Here is a 16,811-nt window from a genome sequence, read left to right as displayed (position 1 = left end):
TTCTGTGGACTCCCAAACACCAGAGGAAACTCCACCTAAGTCCTTGCAGGGGGAGATCTGGCTCATCAGACAAATATCAGACAAATCAACCTTACCTTGCATGTGGCTCCCCTGGTGCCAGGATTTGGACTTGCACATGGGTGACAGAAGTGTCTCAGTGACGGTATGTTGGGTAACTTTTGAGTTTGCCTTTCCCAGGCAGCCCTTTCATTTCTTTTGTTCGCCCAGTCAACCTGTATGTGTTATTTCTGCTCTGCTTTGTTCAGCCTAAAAAATATCCATTTTCATTGCAAATAGCTGTGTGTCATCTGTTAAAAATAATCTTGTCTAGGCCTGTGCAGGGCTCAAGAAATGTGCTAATTTTAAGCAGATTTTCCTATTAAAATCCCTGTGTCCCATGCAAGGTCAGACAGTTCAGTTCACACACTCCAGGAAAGACAAATAAAGGCATTAATGACTGGACCCAGTAAAGAATTAGCTGCAGCCAATAAGTTTCTAAGGCAGTCATGGGGTCAGGGTTGTAACGTGTTAATTACCCACATGGGGTAGTCCTCCTTGCTGAGTGGTTACTCTATTAGTGTGGTGTACATCAGAAGTTTGCAAACCTGAAATAAAATCAGGTTTCTGCTGCCTGTGGTGGCTTCTTTAATGACATGAAGGGCAGCAGAGGATCTGGAGGGGTGTTTCCAAGCAGATGGACCTGGGGACTGATCCTGCTGCCACACCTGGGTCTCTGTGAATCACCCTGCAGGGATCGTATGGGTCACATAGGATCAGCTCATCCACTGTTCCCTCTGGGCTGCAGAAAAGGAGAGGGGCGGTTGTATCCAGTAAAGGAGAGGGGTGGTTTTTTCCTGTAAAGTGTCTGGATGCTGCACTGAGTGTTTATGAGTTCCTCAAGACTAGTGGGTGAAAAATATGCTGCATAAGAAGTCACTGTATTTATTGTCACTTGCAAAGCAATACGTTAAAAATTCAGATTATTGGAGCAGCTGATGGAAACGCGCTGGTGGTGGTGGATGGGTTCATTACCTCCATTCACAACGCAGCCCCTGTGGCTCCTGGTGAGTTGGACTGAGAAAGTTTGCCTGTTTCTGGGGTCACATTTGGAGCAAGTCACCACCAAAGCAGACACTGAGGAACTTAAATTCTCTTGTGCCAACCACTGCTGAGGGCAATTCCCGTTGTGAACCCAGCTCTAAGTGCCTTGCAGAAAGTGACCTGACCCTCTGTCTCTGAAGTTGGCAATAATTAGACAGCACTCCATCACGTTGGGAAGAAACACTCCTCGTGTTCATGCTGGGAAGGTGGCTGCTCCAAAATGCTGGTTGCATCTTCGGGTATGGCTGGAAAATTTAAGAAATCTGGCTTTACCCCCAGATGAGAGTCACAGAATCATGAGGCAGCCCAGGTTGGAAGGGACTTCAAAAGATCACTAGGTGTGACCTTTTTTAGGAAAAGGGAGCCCAGATGCTAGCCTATCTAACACTTTGTCCAGTCACATCTTGAAAACCTCTGGTGAGGGGGATTCTACCATGTCCCTGGGGAGGTTGTTCTTGTGGACAGAGAGCCTCCAAACTCTTCGAGGCCATCCTTTAAGTACTGGAAATATGGTGATGAGGGCCCTCCTGAGCCTTCTTTTCTCCAGGGTGAGAAGTCCTACATCCTTCAGTCCTCCTCTTTGGTCTTCCCACACTCTTCGAGTGATGCTGAGATCGATGGTGAGGGTTTGGGTGCTCTGTGTGCGGCTGTTGCATGCAAAGGAGTGCTCAGGGGGTGACCAAGCACTGTGAACACCTCCACATCTTGGAGATAAGTGGACAGGGCCATGGGAGACCACCAGCCAAAAGTAATTAACAGCCCCGAACCTCCAGTGTATGGGTGGTAAAATGACAGGGTCCTGCTTTAGCTACTTCTGACAACTTTCCTTGCGGCTCCATTTCTACATAACATCTTTCCTAGCCCCTTATTCAAACATCCTTTTTTTAATGGGTCTCTCAAAAGCAGGCTCCGTTCTCTGCCTGCCATACGAGACACTGAACAGAGCCACGGAACAGCTAATTGCTAAAGGCAGGGGAGCACAACTCTTTCAACACCCCCAAAAGGGCTTGTTTGTAAGTATGAAGTATGAGGGAGGAGTAGGAAAGTCTGTATTACCCTCGCGTCACAAATCCTGGTGGTTTTTGCCTTCTCACCTTTAATCTGTGAGGTGTGTGATGACTTTGGTTGTCTCCCTTGTCCTCTGTGCATCAGGTCTCAAAAGCCAATGCAGTGGGTGCCATGGTGGGAGTGCGTTTGGTTAAATAATGCTCTGTGGCTCATGGTGCATGCCCTGAGTTGGCAGCCCAATTATGGGTCGTTGCCCCGGAGTTCATTATACCCTAAGGAAGATGATGAATAATTCTTTGCAGAAAGCAAAGTGTTGAAAAGTGCAGTCAAGTTTTCTTCCTCACCCACAAAGTTTCTCTGGAAAAACAAATCAAAGCAAAACAAACACACAGAAAGCAAATATCTTGTGATTTCTACCAAAAGATCACAATCACAGATACCACAAGAAAGGCATTTTGTCATTTCTAAATCATAATTACATATTGGCTTGGTCTTTTCCCCTAGCTACATCTACATATTTGAAAATCAGATGCCTACCAGAGATTGCAGCAGTCATTCAATCTGTTGTACCGTTAGTGCAGACAGAAGTACTTCAAGCAGCAATTCCTGCACCAAGCCTACAACTCGTTTGCTAGCTAAGATCTTATTTTTAGAAAGGCATTCAATCTTGATTTAGGGACTTGATGTGATGAAGGACTCGGCACGTCTTTAGATAAACCACCCGAAGGGTTCTTTATGCTTCTCATGAAAAAAGAAATGTGCCTTATCACATCACCCTTCTGGATTTATCTGCTCTCTGCTTCCAGCCGGTGCATCTGGTGACATTGCTGATGGCTGTGCAACTTCCCCTGACATCTACGGAGGACATGAAACGTGCTGCTCACTGGTTCTGGTAATTCACATTAAAGCACACAGAGAAATAAGGGATTTGGGTCCTTATTTACGTGAAGCCTTATCAAGCCTGAGTGAAAACAAGAATTAGACCCAAAATGTGCAAGTATCTGGCCTCTGGTCAAGCGTGAAGTGCTTCAGGGGGCCAGGTTGGGTGAGGGCATGTTTGAAAATGCTTTAACTCCAGGAGGGCAAGAGGGAGAGCTATGGTCAGGGCAGGCTGAAGACCGGCAGCAGGGGATGCCGAAGCACTGATCCTTCAGTTTTAAACAAACATGAGCTCTGAAATGCCGTTGTTTTACAGAGATTGTGTTACTTGACATCATTGTGGGCTCCTGAAATCCAGCCAACTCGTTGGTCCCTGGCCAGCTCCCTCAGGTTGTCTCTTCCCCACCACATGGAGGTGGAGGGGCCATGACAAGGGGAGGCACTGAGGGATTTGCACCCCTCGTCTCCCACGTGCTGCGAGGCATGGCAGGGAAGTCCTGCCCATGAAGCAAGGTCCCATGCACAACCGATGGGCACAGCAAGGGATTTTCCCAGCTTTCCATCACCAGGAGGTTGGGCATGGGGAGGGAAGGTGTTGTATCATTGTCCCTCATCCACCTGGGCTTCAGCTCTGAAAAATAAATGCCTTATGGATGTCTCTGGAAGTGATGCTCTCAGAGCTTGTGATGCCCTGAGTTACATTTCTGTGCATGGATCACGCCCACGTCGTTAGGCCTCCTGGAATTCATTTTTGCTGATAAGCATTTAGGACACATGCAAGCTTTTAGAAACACTCTAATTAATAGAAAGAAAAAATAAACACTACAACTGAAACAGTAAAATATTGAAATGAAATTAGCGGGGAGAGCTGAGCTGAGAGAGCAGGCTGCCAGATTTAAATCCCTGGAGACCGCAGACACAGCACTGAATCTATCAGCAACTTAAAGAGAAATGAGACAAACTGTGTGCCGAGTTTGATGGGTTTTAGTTGTTTTTCAGAGGTGGGCAAGTGTGCCCATGTGCATCTACCTCCAAGTACAGGCAGTGAGAAAGAGCAAACAACAGCAAAAGGACACAGGCAGCACGTTAGTGCATCTGCTGAGGGTTTGCTGCTGCAAAAGGTCATTGGAAAGGCCCCAAAATGAGCAGTGCGAGGTTGCTGTGCATTAATGCCCTCTCTTATACCCTTTGGCCTCTGCTTCTCCTCCCTGGGGGCTGGGGCACCGGTCTCTGGGCTCTGCCTTGAAACCCAAACCTGCCCCGGAGGAGCCCCACTACGTGCAGGCACTTTCAGCTCGAGGTGGCTTTGGCCAGGCATTTAACACAAACCAGAGCAGTGCTCTTGATACCGAACAAGCTGCTGAATTCCCGACCTCTCACCCTAAATCTGCGCTGGGCACGTTCGTCCTCACTCTGGGACCATTCATTACCATCTAAATTCCTCAATCAGCGCGGCTCCACGTGTACAACATCGGGGAAACCGCTGATGTTGCTTTTGCTAATTAAGTTTAGATGCCAGAGCAGGTGATTTCAGGCTAAGGGGAATTTGGGATTTAGAGGCACTTCACATGGTAGATGGGGTTCTGCTCCGTGCCCCTATGTTGGGATGGGTAGCTCAGGTGCTTGGCTGTGGGGTGTCTCCAAAACATGCATCAGTGCCTTCTTGCTTAATAGAGACAACTTCCTTCAAGGTCTGTCCATGCAAGGCATCCCGCTATTCCTTCCTTCTCGCATGGGAGTAGGAATCTGCAAAACCATAGGATGAAGAAGGCCCCGTGGAAGAAAAGCTCCTGCACAGCATCGCCACAAGCAGGGCAAACATCCAGCGGCAGAAATACAAACGCCTCCTGTAAAAATAAGAAACAAGAGAGCAAGTGAGAGAAATCATTTCTGCTTTGGAGAAGTTTCCTCTCTGCTCAGAGGCACGGGCGGTAAATGGTTTCTGACACTTTCTGCAAAACGAGCCATTACGTCTTTTCTGTCAGGTCTCACCTGTTGTTATTTCTAATGTTTCCTCTTCCCCAGCCCGAGCAGGGCTTTGCAGCGAGGTAATATAGTTGCTTTTGTTCAAGAACCAGACGAGTTACCGCATCTTGTAACCAGGACTTTGTCGTAAATGAGCAAACATCTGTTAAATTGAGCTGTACTCTGTGAGAGGGTGATCAGAAAAAAAAAGAAAAAAAGAAAAAATAAAAAGCACAAAAGAAAATCAAGTGGGTTTCTTGTAGAGTGTGGCCAGCAGGATACACTCAGGTGAAGGCAGGGAACTGTCTGGGTGATTTATAATCTGCAATGCATTTTGGTTAAGTGTCTGAAACAGAAGGGGGGAAAAAAACAGGCTGAACTGATCTGTTCTTCGCCTGTGTCAAACTTTGTTCGGGGAGAAACATCCTCATTGCAGCTCAGCTCTTTACAAGACAGACAATGAGAGCTGTTGGGAAGAGCTGATTTTTCAGGACAGCTCAATGAGTGTTAATTGCTCTGAGATGTAATATTCTTCTGATGGTTTGGGGTTTTTCAGCCACAAAGTCCCCAAAGCTCTTGGTCAGGTTCTCAGTTGGTGAAACTCAATCTAGCCCTCAGGACTACAGCAGAAGTTTCCCCAGTTTGCACCAGCTGAAAAACGCTCACCCTGAGTGCTTAAAAAGAGCATTTTGAATCAGAAATAGATATGCATACACATATACGTATATAAAATTAACTCTGTGGAGTCTATTCCCTTGAAAGTCAATAGCAAAGCTCCTGATTTCACGGGCAGTCTGGCAGTGCAAGCTTGCTACCTTCCACTTCAGTGCTATTCCTAGAAAGCTGCTTCATGTTTTCCACAGGTGAACCTCTGCCAGCTCTTCCGTGGGTTCCTGGTGCAGCATCAAGCTCTGGCATTGCAATTCAGCAAACAGCTTGCGCTACAGAAAAGTTTGCAAAAACTTTGCCCTACAAAAAGAACCTCTCCCGTCTCATCTTGCCAAAATCTGAAGTCTCCTAACGCCGCTTTAGGTGCAAGAAATTTAAGTGAGAGTGTTTTAATCTCACCTACAGGAAAGGGGGAGGCGGGGAGGGAGGCTAGCTTTGACCCCGTTTCTTGTCCAAGTCTGTTTTCATTCCGCAGACGGAAAGTCCCGATGGGCAGGGGGACTCACCCGGCCCCCGGGCTCTGGCAGAGGGTGATTACAGAGAGACCTTCACCTTAATGAACACTGACGTAAACCATTTGCTGAAGGTTACGCCGCGATGGAGGCTGTGCCTTCTCCCCAGAGGACCACGATGAGATATCTGACATGCAGCCTTGTTCCTCGTGTTCGGTCAGGAACAGATCTGAGGGCAGCTAATAAACTTATCTGCATCAGATTAAATTGCTGATTCTGCCCTCCCTCTCCCTGCCTGCCCTCCCTCCCTCCCCAGATCAGTTACACACATCAAGCCAAATAAAGATAAATGCATGACAGAGTTCATTCAAGTGATTGAAAATCAAGATGGAGCAGCATATTTTTCATCAATGCTATCCCAGGAAATAAAGATAAATTCCCCCACTTCATATTTTAACATAGCTTATCATAATCACCGGTAATAGCAACCAAATGTTTTTCATTTGTTACATTTTAAAGGGGGCTGGGGGAACAGTTTCCTGGTTGTAGGCTCATCGAGCCTAATTTTAAGCTAGTGTCAGGGGTCACTTCCACTTTATGTTGCATTTCTGATGAGTGGTTTCTGCTGGAATACCTGGCTTGGCTGAATGACTGCAGGAAAGAGCAGGAAGACAAAGTGGTGGTGGTGGGGAGTGGGACTTGCCCACAGGGCTTCTAAGAGAAAAACAAGATAATACCCCAAAAGAAGGAGCAGTTTTTATGCCTGGAGAGCCATTTGTGCTCTGGTAGGGCTAGGGAAGGAGGGTAGAAAGAGAAGGACAGGCACGTGTGCTGTTTTGGAAGATGTGATATCATGTCTTTCCACACTGCTTTAAACTCCAGGAAGCTTTGGTTCTGTTCTCTTTGAAATGCCAACATGTAGTGGGAGAGCGTCTCCAGGACTTTCCATTAGTAAGACACAGGTTTAGGCCAAATCTGAGCCATTCCCAAGGATCTATTGGTGCTTCTACTCTGCACGCCATTCCCTTCTTCCCTGGGTCCCTGAGTCTCAAGATGGGCTGCTGATCAGTGCAATAAAAAGTGGAAGGAGAAAACCTTCATTACCCCAAGTAATCTGCACCTACCGGATACTGATTTATGGTCCTGCAAGCTCTGACTCCTTGTTAATTAAGCACCAATATTGTCACACTGATGGAAACCTTATTTTCTCACCCAAAGGTGAAAATGCTCCCAGAGGAGATAATGCACTCGTTGCAAACTCTTTAGGTAGGTGGGGAGAAGAGGTGGTGGTGAGGCCATGAAGAAGCCCACCTCCAGGTCCAGCAAGTAGGTGACCGGAGTGCATCAGAAGTGGAGAAGACCAGGAATGAGCATCCCTGAAAAGCAGTCTGTTGGGACACAGACTTAAAAAGCATCTAAGTTCAGGAGAGTAAAGAGGTCTGGGTTTGTTTTTTCTTTGTTTGTTTGTTTTCCAGGAATCCCTGTTTCTTCAGAGATAGTCTCAGGGATAGAGTCAACAGCAAAAGTCCCATAAATGCCAGTACAGACTAAGACAAAAACTTTTCGACTTGTTGTCCTACAAGCTGGCAAATGGTTCCCTCATTAGTTCTTTTGTTTCCCCTTCCTTCTGCAAACATAGTCCTGATTTTTCAACAATCAAAGCATAAGAGGAGAGGTGGTTAAAGTTGGGGAGTGGGCTCACCTGCCAAACTCCAACCCATAAATTTTGGTAGTTTCTAATATAATCATAATAGCAATAAAAAGGGGCTTTGGAGCAGAATGTCTCTCGATTGCAACAACATCTGGTGTGTGTGTGTCCTGGTGGCGGATTGGCAGCAATATCCCATATGGGACAAGAAAGGTCATGGCTAGCCATGGGAGGGGAGCTCTTTCCTAAGGTCTGCGCAGAGAAAGTTGAAAGGTAACATCATCTGGTGATAAGCTACCAGGGCCTTACCCTCTGGCAAAATGCACACAATACAAAGGGAGGGAGAGGGGAGAATAATTAAATCTCAGGAATGCAGCTGGAGAGCAACGGGGGAACCCAAGTGGCTTAAGGAATATTTAAGCTTGAAACTTTCCTCTGTCAAACTCCATGTTTTGAAGGTGTTGGGAAGTGGGGTAATGAGAGGGAACGTAGCACCTTTCATGGTCTCCAGGGAATGCAAGTTAGAGAGGTGAGACGGGCTCCTGGTCACCCGCGGGCACAGACCTGGGCTTCTGCCCAGTCCATGCAGCCTCTCCATGGAGATGAGAACAAGGGGAGAGAGATGGGAATGTGCAGGGTCACATTTTGCAGGATCCCCGAGTGGCTGGTGGTGTCGGGCAGCTGTGGGTCTCTGTGGTGCCAGTCCTGCTCCAGCAGGGCCACCCCGAGCAGGGGGCCCAGCCCCACGTCCAGGCGGCTGCTGGAGATCCCCAAGGAGGAGCCCCCAGCCCCTCTCTGGGCAGCCTGTGCCAGGGCTCCGGCATGTGTTCATAAAGGCAGATAGGTCAGCATGGAGCTTTTGGCTCCTACAGCTTGTTTATTTTTCTGCAATAACATTTCCCGTAATACAAAATGTGTAAAAATGGCTTGAAGCCACAGATACACCTATTGAGCTGCATTTCTTGTTAGCCAGTTTTACTGATTTTTGTGTCTACACCGCACCCACGCTGTCACATGGTGCGATAAAATACCACATTTTTCACCTTTCTTTCTATGGTACAGCTCAGGACATGCCCCTTTTCTGTGGACCAGGAGGTAAGCGGGTCCTGAAAAGCATTGCTGGCTGAAAAGGAACGTGTCAGGGAGAGCAACCTGCTTTTCCTATTATTCACACAGCTCAATAACACTGGAAGAAAGCACAGCATGAAGCGAGGAACGCACAATGATTTCTGAAATCAGCCAGGCCAAACACCGAGGGAAGGATCTCATTCCCCCTCCAGTCCTGATGGAGCACATGCGCTGAATTCACAGCGCCAACCCTGACCTGCCTTTGGGACGAGGGAGGAGAGCCGCACGTACGCTGCGCGTTGCATCAGAAGGACTTTGCTTCGGCATGCACAGAGGCACAGGTTGGCGGGGCTGCAAAGGAGACTTGAATCTGCAGATTTATGGGTGGGGAGATTTTGCTTGGAAGAGAAGCGATGGAAGGAATGTCGGGGAGGCGAGGAGCAGGGCACCAGCCGGGTGGGACGCCTCGCCAGGAAGGGCGGATGGGTCGCAGCCCCGTGAGGATGGCTGTGCCTTGGCAGGGGCTGAGCGAGCTGCAATCCTGGCTCGTGCACCCACGGCCTGTAGGGAGAATGAGTGCTTTACCAGAAATGGGCTGGCTCCTGCTCTTGGTGTTAATCTGAAGGAATGAATGCGTTGCAAGTGCCGGGCGATGTTGCCCAGACTCATGCACCCGTTCCCAGCAAGTGGGAAAACTACGGGCTGTAGTAGGAAAAGGCATCGAGCACCTTTTGGCCTGCTGGACCACAGTCCATTGTTTTGGGGGGCAGTATGGAAGATTCTTCCTATTTGCTTTTGAAGGGCCTCATTTAAATCCTTGGTTGTTTAATTGGGATCTTAAGCAGAGGGCTGCAAAGACTGTGCCACTTTCCAGGCTTCTGAGAAACCCTGTGGAGATGTGCAGAAAATGGCTGTGTCCATCTCCAGAGGGAGGCAGGAGAGAAGCTCACATCACCGCAACCCTGATAACATGCAATAACACCATAAAAGTCAGAATTTTAATGGGGTCAAATGAAGAAACCTCACCAAGGTACCTACACCAAGCCTTCTGCGGTTGGACATGCTATAACCACCAGCCCTTAGTGGGGTCACACACGGGACATCTCCATCCCTCTTTCAGCTATGACATTACCCGGTTAAAGCCTTTGAGGCAAAAAGACAATTTGGTCCTCATACCAGAGGAGGCCCTGTACTGGTGAGCAGAGAGACACACCAGTGATGACAATTACCTTTGAATCCTAGGTTATAATTTTTGGATACTGAGCTCAGAGCAGCTGAATTGTCATTCTGCAGAAGGACCTTGAGCCAGGGCCATGGAGGTCAGAGAAAATAAGCAAATGATTCATTCTTTCAGTCACTTGGTCCTCAGGAGCAATAGCTATCTCAATCTTCAGCTTGGAGGCTGATGATGAATGGTTTTATTACCAATGATAATTTAAACCATGTGCGATTTTTACCGTATTACCTGTTTGCCTCCTTGCCCTCAGCTATGGGAGTTCTGCATTAAGGATACTTTTATCATTCACCTCTTGTGCTGGGATGGGTGAAGCAGTACAGCATGACAGAGGACTTCCTTCATCCCCTTTCCAGAAAGATCTCACTGTTCTGGGGTCTATTTCTCTCCTTCAAATTTTTTATTTATTTTTTTATTCTCTCTTGCTTCTTAAGAAACTGCCAGACATCTTAAACACATTTAAAAATACATGTCCTCCACTGTAATCCATTATCTGAGGTTCCCATGTGGGCTCCATCATCAGAGACTGCCAGATTGATAGCGTGGTTTGCATGGGGCCCCCAGCATGGGACGGGTTTGAAGCAGGATTAATGCACATGGAACATCCTCTTTGTTTCTACCTTTATTGGAAAGGGGGAACAGGCTGTGTCAGGTGAAGGGCATGAGCAAGATACAAAGCAATGATCTACTGACATGAGATAACAGATTGCAAGATGGAGACTGGGGAGGTGAAAAATAATCGTAAGGAGGAGAGTAGAGGTTCCTCTGACCGAACTGAAATGGCACTATCCTTACTGATGGCTTTCAGCTGTTTGGGTGCATCTGGAGATTTCTGTTTTATTAAAAAGGGATCACGTTTGAGATAGGCGCAGGCTGAAATCTGAACTCTCACACACGTTGGAGGGGTTTGGATTTAGACCTGGATCCAAACCACATCTTGCATATCCAGAGGCTGACAGCAGAGAAAGGTGACGTGTCAAGAGGTAAATGACGAGGACTCAGAAAGTCAGGTTGTACTACTCCTGTTACCATCAGCCAGCTTAATCACAGGGGTGTTGTTCCCTTGCCAGGCTGATCAGCAGCGTGTGTTTCTGGAGGAAATACAAATTTTTAAGTGTAAAGTATGCTCTGTGCATAGTCTTGTGTTTGGCTCTGCAGTGCATGGCGTGCTGTGCCTCTAAAGTGACCCAATGACACAATTATTTCTGTGAACAGCAATGATTCCCTCAGAAATTGCCACCTCTCCCAGAGATATGTGATTCTGATAGAGTCAACTCATATTATTCCAAAGCTGATTGTCCTCATGGTTGCTACAAAAAGCTTTAGAAGACCAACCATAATGGCTCAAAATTAAGAGCCTAAACAAAGAGTTCATCAAGCACATTATATTGCTTAATCTCATGATTTGGGTGCCAAAGACAAGTTTTTAAGTGGCTAGGACAGACAACTCTTCAGGCACTTAGTCTGGAAAGGGAAGAATGGGAAGAACCCATCCACCACGTGGCTTCCTGCAGGCCTAACTGGGACAGCAGCGACATGACCAGGGTGTATCAAGGCCCAGCATTCAGCTTGGGGTTTCCAGCAGCAACGGGGACATCATGTTTTACCTATGCCATCTGAGAAAAGTTTCTGATTCCAGGATGCATTAGTCAAACTCACGCTGAGGTAGCTCAGCCCATGCTTTGTACAAAACCGACAGCCCCGGCTGAGGCCTGCTGAAGGTCTCTTGCAGGTCAGCTCCGGCCTAATAGCAAGCAGATGCACGTCCACCGAGACCCTCACAGCCACTTGCCTTGGGTCTGGTTTCTAACATGGCTCCATTTAACTCTGCTTTTGTCCCTGTAGTGAGAAGTTTGGGAAAAGAGCCCACCTAAGGCGTTGAAGTGGGACGCAGGAGGACTTTTGTGCATCTCCTGCCTGAAGTGCAGGTACCGGCAGCCCGTCTGGCCTTGGGAAATCATTAAGTTTATGAAGTTTCCCCATCGATGTTACAGCAGTTAATGACTACATAAATAATGCCGTGAGGAGAGCCTGAAACAGGGTGAAGATGGAAAACAATGAGTTATATAAAGCTCTCTTTCTTCCTTGTAAGCCACCATCTCACGAGAGGGGAAGTCGTCACGAGAGCTGGCCACGTCAGTAGTTTCTGCAGTTCATTCTCCCAGCATTTTCACTTAAACCCAGGGAGATGTTTCTCATTCCCACTATTCTCCGGTGCATGTTTTACAGTCCCAGTGGGAGACGGGTGGCTTTTGTGCTGAGACGTGTGACAGCCATGTGGCAAGCATAATTTGTTTATCTTGCCAGACGTGCGCTGGGTCTGGGTGGGGTCGGGCTGTTGCACAGATTTCTCGGCTTCGGAGCTTCTGATGTCTTTCCAGGTGTCCTCCAGGTCCTGAATTCGGGGAGGTCCCTGTCTTGAGAGCCCATCTGTCCGGGCAGGATGGAGGATTAACTGTCCTGCTCTGTTTGCAAGCAAGCTGAGGCTTTCTGCAGTGAACTTGCTCCATAATCCCCTCTCAAGGTTCTGCATGCAACCAAACACATTTGGCTACCCCTAGTGGTTCATTAATAGAGTTCGTAATGAAACACTTGGAGAGAAAGCAATAAAGTATGATCCCATAAAGAGAAGTATTGCAAGGGGGAAAAGGATTCAACCCCAAACGCAAGCTGTCAGTCAGACCTTTGAAGGTGATGAGGCATGCAAACACAGCCCTAGGCACTGGGTAATGGTTCCTCTTATTTCCTTTATATTTAAGTTGTTTTAGAAGTGGAGAGCACAGGCCCCTCGTGCACTGCACATACGTGTAATAAGAGATGATCTCTAAATGGAAAAGACATACTAACAGCAGGGGAGAAAAAGGGAGGAAAAGATTTGCTTGCTCTCATCTTTTGTTTCTGCCTCAGATCAAGCAATAAGCTGAGGTCTCCAGAGCCTGGCTCAGTGACCCTCTTGATCTCTGTTCTGGTGAAGGCTGGACCAAGGGGTGCGGCTGCTTTCCCTCATCCCCTCCGAACAGCTACAAGCCGAGCCAGAGGCTGGCTGTCCACCCAGAGCCCAGGTCTGTTCCCTGGGAGAGCTCCTGTGGGGGTATTTCCGACCTCTCCGACGCACTCCCAGCACTCAGCAGCCACTGCAGTCCTGCGGTGCGCCGGGAAGGAGTGATGTCAGGATGCAGGAAGGCAAGGGAAGGGAAATTCTCTTCTAGAGGGTTATGATGTGTGTTTTCCCCAGTGGGGCCATTGCAGCACACTGATGCTCAGGCAACATCTGGGTATGCAGGCAGCTCACCTTGGGGGAAGTGTTTCAGGAGATGGGCCAGTATTTGAGGCAAAAGGAATAAAATAGAGCTGAATCCATGTCTGGGGTCACTGTTTTTCTACTTTATGACCATCGTCCTAGGAGCAAATCTAGGAAATCCAAAGTGTAGACTACTGCAAAAGGGAACAACAAGCAGAGAGAAATCATTTCCTGACACTAAATTACAGTCCTGCCCTCATGAAGCCCTGCTTAGCAGCATGAGACTTTTTGCCCTGGCATTAAAATGGTTAAAAATAAAGCTAAATTTAAGCTGTTGCATTACTAGCTGTAGTAGGTAGTGGCTGTCATTTGCTCACCCCTCATCTGGATGCCTCGACAACTCACCAGAGGACCCAAATAAATGTTAATTGTTCTGGAAAATCACATGCAGCCCGCAGAAAATGTCATGTATGAAAGATTTGTGGTGGAGGTCAAAAATCTGGAGAAACAATAGATCAGACCACTGCCAAATTACACAAAATTTGTAATAGGAATGAAAGATGTGGGAGTCCGAACAAAACGGCTCTCTAGACTTACCAACTGTCAGGGTTTCCTCCAGCCTGTGCAGATTTTATTGTTGTTCCCCAGCATGTAAAATTTAGACAGAAGTGGGTTTCTGAAATATGAACAGCAGGTGAAAAAGCTGAGGACACTGCCCCAAAGATACTGCAAGAAGTCACACATAGAACAGCATCCAGTTTGCCAGGCACTGCAGCATATGGACTGGATTTTTTTCTAAGTGCCTAAGCAAAGCACAAAAGATTGTATTCCCCAAACAACCCCCTTTATGGTCAGTGGGAAGAAAGGGCTACTTCCAGCAGAATTGGGCTGAAATGCCCTCTGAAATTGTCTCCAGTGGTTGCAGTGTGTTAAGGATGCTCCTGACCTCAGGACCTCATTTGGCTATCTGAGGTTAGGTAAAATGAGGTCTTTAGATCTAAAAAATGGTAGGTGAAGAAGCTACGAGGAAGAGTGGAGGTAAAGACAAGGAGGTGGAGGTGGGCACCGTGTGGCTGGAAGAAGTGGAGGCCTTAAGTGGCAGATAGGGTAAAATAAGTTAGAAGAAGGAAGATAATGGGGTTGGGGAGGGAAAGAGGCAGGAAACAGTTCCTTTAGTGAATTCTTGGAAAAGATGAGAGCAATTCTTCACAGCCATCCCCAGTTGTCCAAAGCAGTAAATCATCAACCCTTATGCTCCCACAAGAACTCTACCAAGATCTGTGAGCATAGAAAAAGCAGCTCTGTGAGAGAGAAAGTTCAGGACAGACATAAAGTTCACCCAGATATCAACAGGACACACGAAAAGCCATGGAAATGAAGATACAGAGAGGTTCTACCAGCTGGAAATACAGGAACGATCTAGTCACATGGGATAGATGGACTGGACAGAAATGCAGCTGAATCACAACACCCAGATTTTTGGAAACGGATGCACTCTCAAGGACACACCATGAAAGCTAGAGGTGCCTCGTACTGGCCAAACATGATCACGGATATCTGAGGTCTGGTGAGCAGATGTTGCACAGGCAAGGAAATGCTGGCCAAGCAACAAACAGAGACAAGGAAAATATACAGCATCCCCAGTAGATTTTGGAACAAACTAGGAAAGGACCTTTTCATCGCAAACCACACAAACTACCTCATCGCTGCAGACAAGTGTTCAGGCCGAGGGGAGGCAGATGAACTGTCAGATGAAATGCAATAAAGCAAAGCAGCATTTCAGCAGGCACCTTGTTTGACTTGCAGTAACTTTGCATGATTTACCCAGGAAGAGAAATCCTGTCCCAGCGTGTCGCCCTCTGACCGTGACCAAGCAGCAAAGCTGAACCAGCAGTTTTATTTGCTAAGACTGTGCCGAAGGAAGCAAAGACAACGCTTGGCAAGATGTTTCCGAAGGGAGGAATGCTTTCATTGAAGACCAGCATGACACTCTGATTCAAGCACCCATGTCCAAATAGCTGCACAGCATGAAAGAAGCAAAAGGAGCGGAAAACAAAACAAAACAAAACAAAACAAAAAAAAAAAAAACACAAGATGAGAAGGAAGAAAGCCAAAGACCAGAGCTTACCTTTATTACAAGCTAGAGACTGTGTAAATAACTTTCCAGGTATTTTTCTCAGGACTGGACCATTTCCTTGGAACAAAACATGAACGTGGAAGAGAGTTCTGTGCACTGAGAAGTAAAGGACATAGAAGAGAAAGCATTTCTTTGAAGCCACAAATACATTTGCCCATTGCGAGTACGAGCTCCAGCCGCAGATGTAAGAGATTACAGATCCACTGAGACTTGACCAGAGGGACACGGAAGGAACACGGGCCATGAGCCTGCAGCAGATACTGGAATATATGCAAAATATCACATACCCCCAGAAGAAATACATTCTGGATGGTTTCCTGTTCTAAAAACAAAGGTCAGCCCCAGTTCACTGCGAGACGTGCATGGGAATTTAAAAATAGTCAAGGGGTGAGGTCTCTGGTCCAGCCCACAACCAGACCTCGTCTCTGTCTTTTCTTACTCCGTGGTCCCTACATTGCCTACACGTTCAGGAGCTAAGCTATGGACTAGAATGAGATGAGGAAACCTCTCCGAATCCAAGTTAGTCTCATAATTCTTCAAAACCAGTAAATATTTGGCCAATCTTCCTTCAGAAAGCGTTGCTGTGAAACTGGTAAATAATATGTAACATAAACACATATTAAGGGGAGAGTGGCGGAATGTGAAAGGGGAAAGAGATTTATTATCATTAGCTATTTGTGCTTTTAATTTTCTTCTTAAAAACAAAACAACAAAAAAAAAAACCACATGGAAAAGGGGACAGGTCTGAAGGTAGCATCCACACAAGGGAGGGTAATATGATAGCCTGCTTATGTTTAAAGCATTTTGGGGAAAGCAGGGACCCCTAATTGTGGGAAATAGTCAATAGGGGAGGACTGCAATGGGAAAGGAAGGAACCAGGTCTGAGTGTTGAATCTCCCTGTTTATGCTTGAGCTCTGGCATCTGGTTCTGCAGATTTGCTTGAGGGTAAGTGAAGGGGGGTGCAGCATGAAAGCAGGGGAAAAATGTGTGGTCTGGGAGTAATTTCTTGGTAGTGTTTTAAGTCTGGGGAGATGGGACTGATTCCTCCCCTGAATTTCCTTACACCAAGCGTAGGTTGTTGGAAGTTGGTATAGAAAAATAGTCCTGCTATCTAACTGGTATCTTACTAGAAAATGCATCTGTCTGATCTGTTGATCACTGTCTTTATATCTAAACTTTATTTCCTTATTCACTCAGAGGATGGGGTGGACTAGAAAAGTGCTCATCGGCAAGGCACTGAAAGCACAGATGGCATTGAAAAAAAAAAAATATCCCTTTCCTTTCCCTTCCAATCTGTCAGATTCATGGACCAGAAAGGATATCAAATCAATCAGGCCTGGCTGTGTGTTTAGTGGTAATGGAACATAAAACACATTTGGGGCTCACCTGTTGAGAAATTCAGATGAAA

The 16,811-nt window shown here is 46.9% G+C and overlaps 1 long non-coding RNA gene across 1 annotated transcript; it reads left to right on the top strand.

Moving 5' to 3' along the window:
- The first annotated feature begins 5 nt into the window (after positions 1-5).
- On the top strand, positions 6-6,226 carry LOC106042356 (uncharacterized). Its single transcript, XR_010828468.1, has 3 exons — positions 6-163; positions 2,916-3,001; positions 4,680-6,226. It is a non-coding gene; the product is annotated as an uncharacterized lncRNA (long non-coding RNA).
- Positions 6,227-16,811: the final 10,585 nt, after the last annotated feature.

The sequence above is a fragment of the Anser cygnoides genome, chromosome 1, assembly GCF_040182565.1.
Source record: "Anser cygnoides isolate HZ-2024a breed goose chromosome 1, Taihu_goose_T2T_genome, whole genome shotgun sequence".
In the NCBI taxonomy this organism is placed as follows: domain Eukaryota; kingdom Metazoa; phylum Chordata; class Aves; order Anseriformes; family Anatidae; genus Anser; species Anser cygnoides.
Note: the sequence above shows the minus strand (reverse complement) of the source record. Positions and strands in the feature narration are given on the sequence as shown.